The sequence below is a fragment of the Ambystoma mexicanum genome, chromosome 11 (assembly GCF_040938575.1).
Source record: "Ambystoma mexicanum isolate Mex_15411 chromosome 11, UKY_AmexF1_1, whole genome shotgun sequence".
Taxonomy (NCBI): domain Eukaryota; kingdom Metazoa; phylum Chordata; class Amphibia; order Caudata; family Ambystomatidae; genus Ambystoma; species Ambystoma mexicanum.
This window is the reverse complement of record NC_090934.1, coordinates 842,318,963-842,336,037: the sequence shown is the minus strand read 5'-3', so window position 1 is coordinate 842,336,037 and position 17,075 is coordinate 842,318,963. Positions and strand designations below refer to the sequence as shown.

Below are 17,075 nucleotides of genomic sequence, written 5' to 3'. Positions count from 1 at the left end.
GGAATGATTCATGCTACCCCCGGACTGGGACATCACCTGGCCCATCAACAAGCAGTGATTCATGCCTGGGGGAGGAGAGGAAACACGTGGCCCAGACACCCTGTCATCTGTGTATGGCCAACCAACGTCTTGCAGCCCTCAAACCCGCCATCCTGGAGAAGTGCCATGACCAGCGAGGGTTGCAGCTCTATACGAGAGCTTGTGCACCCTTCTGTCCCACCCACTACAGTGAAGAGACACTCTTGCCTGGGGAGCGTAACCAGGGAAAAGGGGAGTGAGTAACGGGCTGAAACCCCTGCCCTGTTGGCATCATGTTGCGCAGCCTAGATGTCCTGCTACCCACGTCTTGCTGACTGCCCAACATCAAGGGACGAACGGTGCCTGAGCCTGGCACAGCGTGGATGCCTGATACCTGCATCTCGCTGCCTGCCCCAACATCAGGGGACTAAGCCGATGTGGGCCCTGGTGCCCCCAGTGTGGCTTTACCAGCCTCTAAACTGTAACATCAACTGACCTGGACCTGTGGGAATGGAGATCCTGAACGGATGCTGGAGCAAAGTAAACTGGTCTCCTGCATTCCTGTGAGTGCTCAGAGAAGACTCAGTGGACAAGTGTTTAAATGCGGGGGCCTGCATGTAAATGATGTGCTTAACGTGGTCCCAGTTAAATGTATGTGAAGCTGTGTTGCCGTAAGTTTGTAGGCATGTTCTAAATATTGCCAACAGCTAGCAGTGGCATCATTCAGTGGTGGAAGTTCTACTGACCCCAGGTTAACGTAGGGTTTTGTGTGGTCAAGCTACCAACATTCCACCGGCGTTTTGCCAACCATGACTCTCACCCGCTTATGTTTAGAGTGTGTTCATATGTGTTGTATGTCTATAACTATGTGAGCCACATGTGTGTAGCAGTGGCTCACATATCCTATTTGTTGTCGATCCTACAATTTGAAGTAGCCCAAGTAATGTTCTTCTGTAAGGGGAAGGGAATCATTTATGTTTCAGTAGCATTTGTTTGTTTGCTATGAAAAACCTGAAAAACCTGTTTCTGGAGACCAAAACCAGGGGATATCCCCCACCGGATTCAGGTTCTCAACAACAACCACCCAGGAAATTAAGGATATTCTTAAAGTCATGCACCCCACCAGTTGTCCAGTGGACCTTTTGCCATCCAAGGTCATTTTGAACCATGATGACATTTTTGCTCCTTAACTGTGCAGATTCGTCAACGCTTCATTCAAACATTGTACAATCCCGCAATTGATTAAAGATATGGCGGTGACCCCATTGCTAAAAAAACAAGGTTTGGACCCTAAGGACGCAACAAAATCTGCGACCGATTACCAACACTCCTTAAACTGGTAAACAAGGTGGCTACCATACAGCTTCAATTTCATATGAAAGCCGCAGGGATCTTTCACAAGAAGCAGTCGGCTTTCGAAGCTCTCACGGCACAGAATTGATTTACAATTCAGATGTTGGCAGTGTTGGAAAGTAGTGGACCAGGGCTGCTGATTCTTTTAGATATATCAGCAGCCTTTGGTCTTTTGGACCATCAGATCTTACTGGAGAGACTAGGGTTTACGGGGACCTATCGGGGGAGGCGGTCAGATGGATGAAATCTATCCTGGAGGGCAATAGATCTAGGGTCTACTGGGGAGATACCACGTCCGAGGCAGAATTTACTGCCTGTGGAGTTCACCAAGGGGCATGCTTGTCCCCATTACTCTTCAATATATACATTCAACCTTTGTGCGTGGAGCTTGAAAGATTAGGTTTCTTTTTTACCAATTACACAGATGATTTTCAGTTGTCGATGTAGATCAGTGGGAACCATTTTGAGGACCAAAAGAAGCTCAGAAACATCTACCTCATTATAAAGAACTGGATGTCTTCGAACTGGTTATGTCTGAATGCCGAGACTTGCTAGCTTCTTCATTGAGGGCAGTCTGATTGTAGTGGCGACTAAGGTAAAGATCCTTGGCACATACATGGAGGCTAATCTAAATGCAGTTGCCCATTTGAATTTGATTGTAAAAAACACAAACTACTACCTAAGACTAGCCAGTCTCATGATCTCCAGGGAGAACTGGGCAAAGCTTGCACAGGCTGTTCTACTTCTCTGATTGGACTACTGTAACTCCCTCCTGGGCAGTGCCAGTAAAGATGCCATCCAAAAATTACAGAAAGTTCCAAATGCAGCCGTGCGTATAGTCCACAAATTGCCATGGAAAGAACCAGTGTCCTCAGCTCGGAAAGAGTTGCACTGGCTACCAGTGACCCTAGGTCACAAATGTGTATTTGGGACTGCCCCCCAGTACCTTAAAGAAAGGTTGGTTATTTACCAACCAACTAGAAATCTCCCATCAGCTACGGCCTGCCTCCTTAGAGTGGATCGGGTTAAAAGAGCCCGGGGAAGCGGACGCTCTTTTCCGGTCCTAGCAGCACAGGCTTGGAACGAGTTGCCCGAATCACTCCGAAAGGAGCAAAACCATCTTGCCTTCAGGAAATCCTTAAAAACAAGACTGTTTATGTAAATACCTTGAGTCGTCGGATGCCCTTTCACTGCTCTGCCTATCTGCTCAGCGCCTGGACGCCCTAGTGCTTTGGCGCTCTACAAATAAAATAACAACATAACATAGCATAACAATACAAAATGGAGGAGTGTGGTGTGTGACCCTCCGAAGTATGTTGCCCCTTTAAGGGAATGAGTCCCTCCCATTTGTATTGCCCTTTTAACATGGGACATGACAGAGCTAATAAAAGGAGCCCCAGCAGGCACTCGCGAGAGAAGGGCTGCAGACACCCAAAGAGGAACGACTGAGTCATCTCTCATTTAGGCCTGCAGGTCCACACCTTGTGATCCCAGGCCTGCAGGCCATGATGTTGTGGGGCCCTCATGCTAGCAAGGTGGCAAGGGTCTGCATGGTCATGGGTAAGGCCCACCCTGCCCCCCACTTAAAACCAGGTGTCCCTGGCAACCCCCAGAGGCACTGGGCCTCCAATTTGCTGATGACCCATAGCACCCATGGGGGCCTGCTGGATGCCCATAGCAGGCCCCACTTTAACACTCTGGTCACATGGTTCAGGCAGGGGTGGTAACAACAGTTCAGGCCCCCATCTTGGATCACATTCCTTTTTTTCCCTGGATCTCTTTGGACGTCAGCGTTCTCTCTGCTGGTGGTTTACCACGGGTAACTTGGCTGTGTTTCTGCTTCCACTAGGAATTGCATTTAATGAAATGTCTTATTTCATGTGTGTTTGTGATCTATAGGAAATGCATGTGTATTTGTGACACTGTAGGGAGGGATTTCACAATTCACACCTGCACAATTATTCATTGCATATTGTTAGTTGTTTAAATTGCAAAGGGAGTGCTCAGTAATCGCATGAAAACAGGGCAGCTTCACGCTATAGCAAGATATTTTGTCACATGGCTTCACTGCAAATAACGTTATAACAAATCCAGCCTCGCTTATGCCATCTTTAGTTTTCATAAGTTCACAAAAGGCAGCGATATTCAAACGTATGTTGGGGAATAAAAAAAAGAGACTAAAGTTAACGGTGTCAAGTGAAAAAGTCGTTTTTTGTTAAATCGAGAAAAAAAAGATTGATTTAGAAAGACCACCCTGTGACCGCACAGAGTGGTCTTTCTAAACAAATTGTCATGCCCCTGCCCCACACGAGTTTGCGCGGGGCTGACAAGTACGGGAAGGAGAGGAAAGGCACATCGAATGAGGTAAGTATGTTTAATCATGGGGGTTGGGGAGGAGTGTGTGTGTGTGTGTGTGTATGAGTGTGTGTTTAGAGAGTAAGTATGTGTTGGACTAGGAAGGGGATGGTCGGTAAGGAAATAGGGGTTCGGGGGAGGTTAATCTCCCCCCACACTCTATTTACAGGTAAACCAACGGGAGAGGGTCGGGGTGGGGACGGGATCTCTTCCCGAGAAGGGGGCTGGGGGTGGAGGGCAGTATGCGAAATTTCGGCATTTTAAAGGCCACACAAAATCGGCCCTTAAAATGCGGGAATGTCACATAGAGCCAACGTTAACAATTGGGCTGTCCGACCCATGAGTTAGGCGAGTCACGGTACGTGGCTACGTGCACTGTAGGAAGTAGCTGAGTGTATGAAACGTTAGCATACAACCCTATTCTACATCTAGACAAAGAGTAAAGGTGTGTTAACAATACAGGCGCTCCTTTACAAAGTTATATAAGCCAAATTTGGAAAAGTGTGTCGTTTAATGACCTGTTACCTCAGACAAATACATCTCATTAGACATAGATTTGGGAATCAGCAGAGGTCTGGGAAGGGGTAACAAAGATGAGCAGAAAACCTGGGCTAAGCATGCAGAAGGATGGCAATAATAGGGGTGATACCATGCACCGTTGCCATCTGCATGGACTCGAGGTGTGATGGTGGCTCTGGAAGAGAGCGGGTGGGGTTTGGCTAGCCGAGATGAAAAGCAAAATGTGTGATTGTTGCGCTCTTGCGTTGATGGGTCCAACCAAATGGTAGCTTGAGTTCTGCGTGCATGTGGGTGTCGCTGTGTTTTGTCTGAAGAGAATACAGGAGTTTGTGTCCAGGAAAGAGACCACCTTTGCCCATAGGATGCATTGGCCCAGACTGTGGTATGCAAGTTAATTTGAATGTTAATGTTAAAGGATATTTGTACCGTGCACTATCACCACCGGAGTGGTCCCCTGGCGGCTCTGAAAGAGGGGGGAGGGGTGAGTTAGTGGGAATAAGCTGGAAAAGTGCAAGAGAGCAGTGATGTGCTGTTGGAAGCCTCAGCCCGGTGGGTCTGTTGGCTGGGCTTGGGGTGTTTTACGGTCGGTAGTCGTTATATACTGATGTGCAAGTCTATGTGTAGTTTGTTTTCTTGTTGCAGTGTAGTGAAGTTTGTGCGGATTGAGGCATTTTAGGCTTGTGGTTGTGTTTGGTTAGAGTTTGAGAGGTGTATGCAGAGGGATGAAATTGTTAGTGGATTGCTCAGATGGCATTGCCGTCCTTGCAATTATGTCTAGGTGTGATGCTTGCCGTCATTCACTATTCCTTCGGAGTGTGGCGCTTGCTAATTTTCAGTATTCTGTCTAGATGTGAGGCAGGCTAGTGATCCCGATTCCATTTAAGTGTTGCACTTATCATCATTCACAGTTTCATTCAAGTCTGCCGCATGCCAACATTCACATTTCCATCCAGATGCGACGCAAGCCAAAGTTAGGAATTCCATCCAGGTGTGGCACATGCTAACCTTCACAATCCCGTCCAGGTGTGACGCAAGCCAAAGTTAAGAATTCCATCTAGGTGTGGCATATGCTAACATTCACAATCCTGTCTAGATGTGGCACAAGCTGAGGTTAAGAATTCCATCTAGGTGTGGTATATGCTAACATTCATAATCCTGCCTAGATGTGACGTAAGCTAAAGTTAAGAATTCCATCTAGGTGTGGCATATGCTACCATTCATAATACTGTCTAGATGCGATGCAAGCTAAGAGTTCCATCTGAGTGTGCCACATGCTAACATTTATAATCCATGTTAGTGGCAGCAAGTGGGCTGAAGAGGTGTAATGTTCTGTTGCTTGATGTCTGTGAGAAGCAGTGGCGACCCCAGACATTTTTCCTAGGGGTGGCGTGATGAGGTCACTGGAAATCTTCGGATGGCAGACCAAAACAAATACATAACCGAACCGGCGCGTTGGGGGTGCCAGCGTTTTTATAAGGGCGGTCATGTCCACTCTTGGCCACCCCTTGGTGGCACCTCTTGGGAGAAGGACATAGAAGGTAATTGTGTATGCCGTGTTTGAGCGTTGAAATGTGAGTGGTTATGAGAAGTTAAGTACAATGGCGATTCACTACTCTTCAAAACTTGACAAACGTGCTGCCACAAGTTCTTGTAAATCTGCAAAGACGGCATGTGATGCAGGGTGAAAGTTCACACACATGCTGTAACCTTACGCTGTTCTATTGTGAGGGTTTGGCTCTGTGGTGCAAGTGACACCCAGTGGAGCAAAGTCTACTTGGCTGAATAATGGCCGATGGGAAACGTGTACGTGTGGAGGAAGCAGTTACAATTAAGGGCGCGGTGAGAAGGGGAGCATTACGGCACATGACTGCAGACAAGGGAAGAGGGTTTTTTTTAAAAACCTGCCTTTGTTCTTTCATATACATTTTTGCACTAGTGGGTTTCTGTTGTAGCTAAGCTTATTTCGGCAAAATATGCGTTCCTTGAAAAATAACTCTTAACATAAGACCAAATGCCTTCAAAAGAATTTTTGCTGACCTTGTTGCCACCGCTGACAGTAACCTAACTCGTTAGGCTGCTTATTTAACGTGACATAGCCACACTATTTTCTTACCTGTGTTCAGAACTTGAATACTGTCATCTTTTTTTTAATGGATACAAACGGCTTAGGAAAAGATACGGTTACTTAACTTAAAACAATGTTACCCTTTTTTTGCGCTGATTGGTTTAAGTCCCGGCCCAGTCTTGTTTGTGCTTCTGGTGTGCCGCACCCCCACCCCCCCAACCCCGAAACAGATATTGATTTCTAGAGCCCCCCACCCTCCCCTGCTGAGATGCACTCATCAAACATGGCATAAAATGGCAGTCTGTGACTTGCTGCCAGGGGGGCGTAGCTGGCTCTCAGAGCAGTGGGAAGAGGGAAGTGGCTGACAGTTAATTGAGCGTTTGGGTTGCTACAGGCAACTAGTGAGAACAGATAGGAGCGGGAGGGCGTCTTTTTTATGGCGGCACTGGCAGTTTGACCAGGCCCTTTCACGGCTACGGAGCAACTAGCAGGTAAGTCGGTGGTCGTGGGTACCATGTATGAGATTAGTCACTGCTTTCGAGCGACGCTGGCTTTTCAGCTAACTTTACTTCAATTGTATGGGCTTCGTGGCTTCATTTTGCCAGTCCAACTGTAAAATGGCCACATGTGTTACGACCCACAAATCGGTGATACTAAAATTAAGGACTTTCTGGAGGTAGCACACATCACATCATGGACACGATAGGGTCAATTGGCAGCTACGTTATAAGAGCACCGTGCGCGGAGGGAAGGGGGGACGCGATGGGGGTGACTTTCTTATCATTGCTGTGCTACAGAGCAAGACTGAAGTCGTATCACACGGTGTCTCTCCAAGTAAGATCCCGCCCCGGATGCTGTTCTGGGCGTTAGACTGCCAATACGGAACTTACAATGCATGGCAGCCTGCAATATCCGTATACAAGCCTGGAAATAATGATCTTATTTCTGGCTAGTTATGACATCACAACTGACCTGTAATAAAATGACATCACAACTTCTCTGAAATCAGTTATTAAGCTTCAGCTGTGACATCACAATGACTGCTGCTTGAGCCAGAACATGTCCGAATCCCAGCTGCCACTACAACTGCAGCAGTATTGCAAGTTTTTGTTAATGTTAATGTTAAAGGTCATTTATACCGCGCACTAAAACCACCAGAGTGCAAATTCCTTGCTTGTGGAATAGTTTTCAGTTTACAGCGATTAATTGCCAATTAATGTTTTATGGTACAATGTTTAATTTGTATATTGCCGACGTTTAATTCATGTGAGCAAGAAGCTGCGTGTTATTACTTATCTTCAAGTACAACATGAACACGTGTTTTCAGTGCATTTTATTAAAATATTTAAACTTTTACAAATCTAAGCAGATTCTGCATTGATTATATAGTTCAGCAAATGGAAGATCTCTTGCATTTCTTTAAGCAACAGGCCAGGTATTAAAGGGGGTGACAGTGTGTGGCCATGTATTATAAGTAATGCATGACCCTCTATTCTAGGTAAAAAGGATATTGCACTTCAATGAGGAGTTCCTTTATCAAATAGAGGAGCAACGGCAGGGGTGTAGTTTATCCCATAAATAATTATAATAATGAGAATACTACTAAAAACAAAAAGAAGAAATCTACAGACGTAATGGCAAGAAGGAGTGGTAGCTGGGAAGCCATCTGTTAATGATTGCTTGAAAATAGAAGCTGCACAGTTTACGTCCAAATAAGTCAATATCCGAAGTATAGGACCAACCTTAAGTTGAACCCCCCCCCCCTCTCTCCCCAAAGAGCCCGAAGTTTGGCAAATCCTGATGCTTCACTGGAGTGCAGTTATCAAGGGAGCAGGTTTAGCCAAACTTTGTGGGAGAGACTAACACGTCTGGTGGTGGGGGAAGGGGCCGCCCTGCCTCATTGAATTCGTGGGTCAGAGCAAATACATATGTGCCGAGGGGACTTCCTGTACTCCCCAAGGAATCTTTTGGGGGGGGACAAATGAACAGCAAATGGTGCATTTTAAAGGATATTGGACCAGTAATAGTGACCAAAATATGTGTGTATGCATGCACAGGTGCACTTCTGTCCATTCTAAAATTGTGCCCTGGAGTATTGCAGCATAACCTGATATAGTATGAGCTACTGCAGCTGCATATTACCGCTACTAATGATAATAGTAATTAATATAATCTCGTGGAGCATCGCTGGAGTAGCAAAACGCCTGGGTGATGAGATGTGATGCAACCTTATTCAGAGGCATTATATAATTTGTCTCCAAGAGACTTGGGTGCTAGAACAGCTAGACATCCAGGGTTTTCAAACCTTCGCTGCCCTGGCAAAGAAGAGCACTAGAGGTAGATCAAGTGAGGGTCTTTTGATCTGGGTGGACTCTGGATTAAACCTCGAAATTGTGAACACTGAGACAGGCTCCCCAAATATTTTATACTTACATTTGCGAACGGAAGAAGGGCACCAGATTCTTCTCTTTAATATATACAATAGAGTGGACAGGGAACATGAATCGCATCTGGCCACAACCATAGAAAGGCTAATAGAAAAATCTGTATACAAAGTTCCAAAGTTAGATCATTTTATTGTGGCTGGAGATTTTAATGTTCAATTTGAACTAATCAGAGAAATAACTGATCTATTCAAGGATGAAGATGTAGCGTGGGATATCCCACTGAGGGCATGTAATAGCAGGTGTAAAGGGGACCAACCTGCCAAACACACCTTTTTCGGCAATAATAGCTCCTCACGCATTAACAGCATCCTCCTCTCAGCGCGGGATTGGGCCTGTAATACCAATACTAGAACAGTTTGAGAGTGAACCTAGACTACTAAGACTTAGGGCCTCATTATGACTCCAGCGGTAGCCGTACCGGCCGCCGGAGTAATTTTTTTCCCAGCGCCAAGGAATGGGCAATTACCGGGGCATTACAGCACCCGCGGACCCGGTAATTGCCCATTCCTGGGTGCCGGAAAATATGAGTCCCCATTCCCATTTGAGTCCCATTGGACTCAATGGGAATGGGGATGCCGGATGCACTGGCTCCCTTCAGGAATGGTGCCGGTGCATCCGACATGGTTTGCTCGCGGGTGCCGGTCCGCCCGCCTGGTCAGACCTGGCGGGCGGTAAGGCACCCACGAGCAGAACTCGTAGTTTGCCGGTTCAGTAACAACGGTACCGGCAAGCTTACCGGTACCGTTGTTACCGGACCGGCAACCTTATAATGAGGCACTTAGTCAGATAACTCAAAGGAACAATTAACAAAACAATAGACTGAATGCAGCAACACGGTTAGAGCTGTTACAGGACAAGATAGCTGTTCGATAAAACGGGCTCGCTGTGATACAGGTAGCTGCATTCCAGCCATATATATTGACATACAAGGCTAGGGCATATTGGAAAGCTATGTGATGCTAGTTTATCAAATCTGGGAATTATAAATGTTTTCAAAGCTACACTATTTTGGCCATTCACAAAACCAGATGGCTTAGTTAAAAAGTTGAAATAAAATCCGGACAATTTGATGTGCTATGGTTCAAAATTGTATATGTTTGTTATTGTATATACATTCAAATGATTCAGTCATACATCTGAGTACTTGCAAAAATTCTTACCTTACAACTAAGTAACAGCAAAAAATGGCCAACTGGCCTAAATAAAAAACACAGTGTACTCCAGAGTCCTAGTACACATACCTCATAATACAGATACTAACAATTGCACAAAAATTGATATTGTAATTTAGTTCAAAATTATTAAATCATACATCTAAATAGTGGCAAAAATGCCCACATCTAAGTAATAGCACGAATAACCAAATGACCTAGATTAAGTCATTAGAGAGCATGTGCCAATGTTTTGCCCACCAGGGCTTTATCCAGGTAGTATTTGTGAAACAGGATGAAGAAGAACTATTGCTGATAAAGGATTAGAGTTGAATGAACCTATATAAGGTAACTTATGGTTTCTGAGGGACAAGAGTGCTAAATATATGGGGTTGTTTAATCTCTTTTGAACAGATTTTTGGGGAAACATTGATGTGGAATACACTGGCGACTCCATGTTATATAACCAAGGGTGCCATTAAGGACTAGCTAGCCAATCACAGTACGAAGCATAATCAGAATGATATTATAAGGGATTTGATTTATATCATAGGATACAGAACTAACATTGACCACCCAGAGGTTTGATGATAAATTCGTGGAATGGATTCATAATACTATTCTATATATGAACATTTGAGACCTTTTGTAGCTGAGTAGGATGCGCTCATAAGGACTATTTGAGTACAAATCTGGTATATAATATTGGGTGGAGAGGTGCAGTACCTTTTGAATTTTGTGGCACTAAGTCAATTGGTAGCTAGGTAAGATGTGTTCAGAAGGACTATTTGAACACTAAATAGGCTCATAACATTGGGAGAAGAGGTACAGTACCTGTCAGAATGTTCACCGTTACCACCCTTCTCCTCACCTGAGGCTTCCTCTTGCTTGTCCTTGGCGTGTTTGGAGGATCTTCGAAGGGTTCTGGTATCTTCCCTTGTAGACTTGTCTCTGGACCTCCTGTCATGCAAGTAGGGTCTGGCTCCCTCGGAGGCCACCTCGACAGGAGGTGGAACCTGTCTTGGGGGGCCCCGAGGAGCCAAAGCCCCGCGACAGGGAAAAAACCGATGGACGGTGAAAAAACCCTGTGTAGCCTTTCCGAGATGGTATTAATGGGGCGACTCCAATGATTTATGTGGTATCGAGAGATCCGGAACGAAGCCAAGATATGAGTGGATCGAGCAAGTTGGTTCAATCCTCCGAAGTGAAGGTGTCTCGAGGAAAAGGAGGCCGGCACCAATCCGAAGAGGCGAGGTAGCAGCAATGAGCAGTAATGGAGGAAGAGAGAAAGGAAGAAGAGTCCGGAATGGGGAATCGGACCGAGCCGAGAGGGAAAGGTAGGAAAAGAGGGAGAAGTAAAGAAGTCCCTACTTACCAGAAACGGTTGGATCCACGAAGGCACAGGGAGGAACACGAAGATACGCGAGGTAGGCGGCGAACCGCTAGTACGAAAGGCAAGATGCCTAAGTAAAAGGGAAAGTCTGAAAAGGAGTGGCGGAGAAGTGCCGAGAACGGAACAAGGTAGTAGTGAAAGGCAAAAAAAACAGAGGTAAGACGAGCGGGTATGGGTAGCACAACAGGAGGGACTCAGAGAGAGCGAAACAGAGTAATTTGGCTGAGCGCTGGTATCAACTAGGAGTAGCAATACAGATACAACGCGCCGGGAGGTGGGCGGAGCTTGCTTAAATAGTAACGGCAGCCATGTTGGATGAGGACTGGACTGCTAAGTGCAGGTTCTCCGCGGCGAAAACTTCCACTTCTGCCATATCTTCCAGGGATGGATCCTGACAGTATAACCCTTCTCCCTCCGAAAGCCCCCAGGTTTTCCCGGGTATCTCAGGTGAAACTCTCTCAGTAATCTTGGAGCATGCAGGTGGTGTCTGGGTTCCCAGGTTCTTTCTTCAGTGGAGAAACCCTTCCAATGGACAAGATATTGGAGACGGCCTTGATAATACCGGGAATCCACTAGGTATTCCACTTCATATTCTTGTGGTTCTACTGTGGACGGAGTCCTGGTCTTCTGAAACTTTCGTGAGAAAGGATCCACCTTATATTCTTTAAGCAGTGATGTGTGGAAAACAGGGTGTACTCTCTGGAGTTTCTTTGGCATGCGGATTTCGTAGGCGACTGGGTTTATTTGTCTCACAATAGGATAAGGACCCAGATATCGTGGAGCGAATTTGCCGGTGTGTATCCACTTGGGTAAATATCTTGTGGACAACCAGACCCTCTGTCCGGACTTCCAATCTGGGTTGGGTCTTCTGCTTCTGTCGGCCCACTTCTTTTGTGCTAGTCGGCTATCCTCTAATGCTTCTTTTGCCAACTTATGTACCTTCTTTAGTTCTGATAACCGGTCGTCTATGGCAGGAGATTTGGTGGACTGCATTCCAGACCAAGGCATCTGCTGAGGATGGTAACCATAAGTGCAATAGAAAGGGCTCATCTTAGTCGAGGTATGGTAGTTGTTGTTATAGGCGAACTCGGCTTGCGCGAGGTAGGAAGACCAGTTCTCCTGTCTGTTGCTGCAAAAACATCTTAAGTACTGCTCAAGTCCGGCATTAAGTCTCTCTGTCTGCCCGTTACTCTGTGGATGAAATCCTGACGATAGTGCTCTGTGAATCCCCAACTGTTGACATAACAAAGTCCAGAATCTAGAGGTAAATTGGGTACCTCTGTCTGAAACTATGGTACGAGGTAGGCCATGCAAACGTACAATATCCCGGAGGAAGACTGAAGCAGTCTTTGGAGCTGACGGAAGACCTTCCAATGCCGAGAAGTGGGCCAGTTTACTGTATGAGTCAATAGTTACCATGATTGCGGTCATTCCTTCTGATTTTGGGAGATCGACAATAAAATCCGTAGACACATGTTCCCAAGGTTGGGTGGGTAAGGTAGGTTGTTGCAGTTCGCCCAACGGTTTGCCTGTTTGGTATTTATTGGTAGCACAAATCGGGCAGGACGAGACATATCTCTCCACATCCTTGTGGAGTTCTGGCCACCAAAACCTTCGACCTATGAGATCTTGAGTCTTCTTGATACCGGGGTGTCCAGCCAGGGGGGTATCATGACACCAGGAGAGGATCTGCTCCTGAAGTCCTTTGGATGGGAGAAACAACCCAGTACCATGGTAGTACAAACCGTCATCAGCCAGATTGACAGTGGTTGGTATGGTTGATAGCGCACCGTATTGGGAGGTAAGTTCTTGCAAAAAGAGAGAGACACCTGCCGTGATCTTTAGGTTGGGAAATAAGAGATCATGCTCTTGATTGTGGTCAGTTTCTTCTCCTGGACATCTGGAGAGGGCATCTGCCATCTTATTCTCTGATCCTGGTAAATAGGTGATGTTGAAGTCATATTGGGAGAAGAAATATGCCCACCGAGCATGTCGGGCATTGGTACACTCCATCTGCTTTAAAACTCTAAGGTTACGATGATCAGTTCGTACCTGAAATGGGTGTGCTGCTCCTTGTAATAAGTGTCTCCACTCTTGGCATGCCAGTTTGATGGCCAGTAATTCTCTTTCTAAGACAGAGTAATTTCGTTCGCTCTTTGTCAAGGTCTTAGAATAATACGCTACTGGATGCGTGAGACCGTCTTCTGCCTTTTGCAACAGAATGGCTCCCACTGCTCCCCCCGAGGCATCAGTTTCCATTATAAATGGTCTTGTTTGATCTGGTTGTACCAGTATGGGAGCGGAGGTAAACAGTTCCTTGAGCTGTAAGAAGGCTCCTTTCTGTTCTGCTCCAAAGGCGTACTGGACCCCTTTTTTAAGGAGACCTGTAATGGGTAGCATCAAGTTAGAAAAGTTGGGGATAAATTGGCGATAGAAATTTGCCAACCCTAAGAAAGATTGGATCTCTTTGACACTTCTTGGCTCCTTCCAGTCTAGGATCGCCTTTATCTTTCCGGGTTCCATCCTGATCCCTTCCTTCGAGAGGACATAACCTAGATAAGAGACAGAGGTTACCTCAAACTGGCACTTTTCTGGTTTTACCAGGAGGTGATTTGCTCGGAGTCGATGTAACACCTTTTTGACTTGTTCACGATGTTCCAGTAGTTCTTGAGAATAGATCAATATGTCGTCTAAATAAACGACCACCGAGACAAACAACATGTCGGAGAAAATCTTGTCGATAAACCTCTGAAAGACTGCAGGGGCATTCACCAGACCGAAGGGCATAACTCTGTATTCATATAATCCGAATGGGGTCCGAAATGCGGTCTTCCACTCGTCACCTCTCCTTACTCTGAGGAGATGGTAGGCTCCCCTGAGGTCCAATTTGGTGAAGTAAGAGGATCCTCTCACTGCTTCCAGGATGTCCCTTATGAGTGGCATAGGGTAGCGATCACGGATTGTGATCCGATTCAACCCTCTATAGTCTATGCAGGGACGTAGTTCGGTGGTGTCCTTTTTTGGAATGAAAAACAGTGAAGCCCCCCCTGAAGACCTTGATTCCTGTACTAGACCATTCTGCAGGTTGTCATCTAGATATTTTCTTAAGGCCTGTCTTTCGGAAAGAGATAGGGGAAACATCCTGCCAAATGGGACAGCCGACTCCGGGGTGAGTTCTATGGCACAATCCTCTGGCCGATGAGGTGGTAGGAGTTTGGGTGTAGTGTCTTCAAAGACCTCAGCATATTCTTGGTACTGACGGGGAACAGATGAGACCACCTTAAGTAGAGGGGATCCGTTGTTCCTGTCCTTTCCTTTGACCCGAATGGCAGATTGACAGTGCTGTTCACAGTAGGAAGAATCAAAACGCACACAGTTGGTAGTCCAGTTTATTTGGGGATTATGTCTTCTTAGCCAGGGTATTCCTATCACTAAGGGAAAGTGGGCTGCTCTAATAAGATCGAATACTAGCAGTTCCTGATGCTCACCCAAATCCAAACGTAAAGGTATCGTCTCGGATTGGATTGGGCCTGAGGACAGGGGGGTCCCATCCACTCCTTCTACTGGAATGGGCTTATCCTTCTGCTTAAAGGGGATCTGTTGTTCTCGGGCCCATCCTTCGTCCATAAAGTTCCCTGCGGCACCGCAGTCCAGCATGGCTAAGACTTCCACACATGAAGTCTTGGATGTCCAAAGTTTGACTCGAAATACCATCAGGCTATTATCCTCACTTAATTCTGTTGGTCTGGTAAGGTTGCAAGGACTGTATCTTGTCCCCCCGAGACCTCCCTTGCAAAGGACCGAGGGTGGAAGTTTTCCTTCCTTCTTGGAGGTACTTCTGGACAATCTCTGAGCAGGTGTTTTGAAGAGCCGCAATACATACAGAGACCTGAATCGCTGCGTCTCTTGCGTTCTGCAGGTGTGAGAGGGCCTCGGGTTGCTCCTATCTGCATAGGTTCCTCTCGGGTGGACGGTTCCCTCGAAGGGTGAGGAGTTGGGCTGGATGAAGGCTGACTAAGACGAGGTCTTCTCCTTTCCAGGCGGCGTTCGTTAAGACGATACTCTAATTGGAGAGTGAGTGACATGAGATCTTGAAAGGACGGAGGTCGAGCTACTCGGGCTAACTCATCCTTCAACTCATCCTTAAGTCCCCTCCGAAAGATCGTCTGTTTGGCGGATTCTGGCCAATCTGTTTTCGCCACCAGTCTCAGGAAACGAGAAATGTAGGTCTGTACATCGGTGTTACCTTGTTCTACATCTAGTATAGCTTCGAAAGAGGTGTACAAAACCTCTGGACGATCAAATCTGGCCTTGAAAAGGTCCACAAAAGAGTCATAATTAGCCAGTGCAGGATCATTTATTGTTACCAACGGGGTGGCCCAGGCCAATGCATTTCCGGTGAGATTAGCTATGAGAAACCCCACTTTCGCTCTGGCTGTTTCAAAGGCGTGGGGACGAAAGGCAAAATATACGTGGCAGGCGTCTAGGTACTCCTTTAGACCGCCTGGATAGCCATCATACTTTCCGAAGGATAAAGGCATGGGTGGTAGGTCTCCTTGGTCATCCCTATGTAGGACCACTTGTTGGCGTAGGGCGGCATTTTCGGTTTTCAAGGATTGGACTTCTAGAGTTAGTCCCTGCAATGCTGCCACCAGTTCCTGATATTGTTCAAGGGAAGCCATGATTCTGTCTGGGCGTTGTATTCTGTCAGAATGTTCACCGTTACCACCCTTCTCCTCACCTGAGGCTTCCTCTTGCTTGTCCTTGGCGTGTTTGGAGGATCTTCGAAGGGTTCTGGTATCTTCCCTTGTAGACTTGTCTCTGGACCTCCTGTCATGCAAGTAGGGTCTGGCTCCCTCGGAGGCCACCTCGACAGGAGGTGGAACCTGTCTTGGGGGGCCCCGAGGAGCCAAAGCCCCGCGACAGGGAAAAAACCGATGGACGGTGAAAAAACCCTGTGTAGCCTTTCCGAGATGGTATTAATGGGGCGACTCCAATGATTTATGTGGTATCGAGAGATCCGGAACGAAGCCAAGATATGAGTGGATCGAGCAAGTTGGTTCAATCCTCCGAAGTGAAGGTGTCTCGAGGAAAAGGAGGCCGGCACCAATCCGAAGAGGCGAGGTAGCAGCAATGAGCAGTAATGGAGGAAGAGAGAAAGGAAGAAGAGTCCGGAATGGGGAATCGGACCGAGCCGAGAGGGAAATGTAGGAAAAGAGGGAGAAGTAAAGAAGTCCCTACTTACCAGAAACGGTTGGATCCACGAAGGCACAGGGAGGAACACGAAGATACGCGAGGTAGGCGGCGAACCGCTAGTACGAAAGGCAAGATGCCTAAGTAAAAGGGAAAGTCTGAAAAGGAGTGGCGGAGAAGTGCCGAGAACGGAACAAGGGAGTAGTGAAAGGCAAAAAAAACAGAGGTAAGACGAGCGGGTATGGGTAGCACAACAGGAGGGACTCAGAGAGAGCGAAACAGAGTAATTTGGCTGAGCGCTGGTATCAACTAGGAGTAGCAATACAGATACAACGCGCCGGGAGGTGGGCGGAGCTTGCTTAAATAGTAACGGCAGCCATGTTGGATGAGGACTGGACTGCTAAGTGCAGGTTCTCCGCGGCGAAAACTTCCACTTCTGCCATATCTTCCAGGGATGGATCCTGACAGTACCATCCGAATTTTGTGGAATTCAGCTCTAATTTGAGTCTCAATAAATCATGTTGTGTAAGTGTGGGAGGTTCATGACAGTGGTGGTGGTTTGGACTTCAGGTAAATGTAAC

General features: G+C 46.7%; 1 protein-coding gene across 1 annotated transcript in view; it reads left to right on the top strand.

The window, feature by feature from the left end:
* The first annotated feature begins 6,694 nt into the window (after positions 1–6,694).
* LOC138503800 (3-galactosyl-N-acetylglucosaminide 4-alpha-L-fucosyltransferase FUT3-like) overlaps positions 6,695–17,075 on the top strand; it is a 191,522-nt gene continuing 181,141 nt past the window's right edge. Inside the window, exon 1 of the mRNA XM_069623802.1 lies at positions 6,695–6,801. The gene's annotated coding sequence lies outside the window, so the exon portion shown is untranslated. The remainder of the gene's footprint in view (positions 6,802–17,075) is intronic.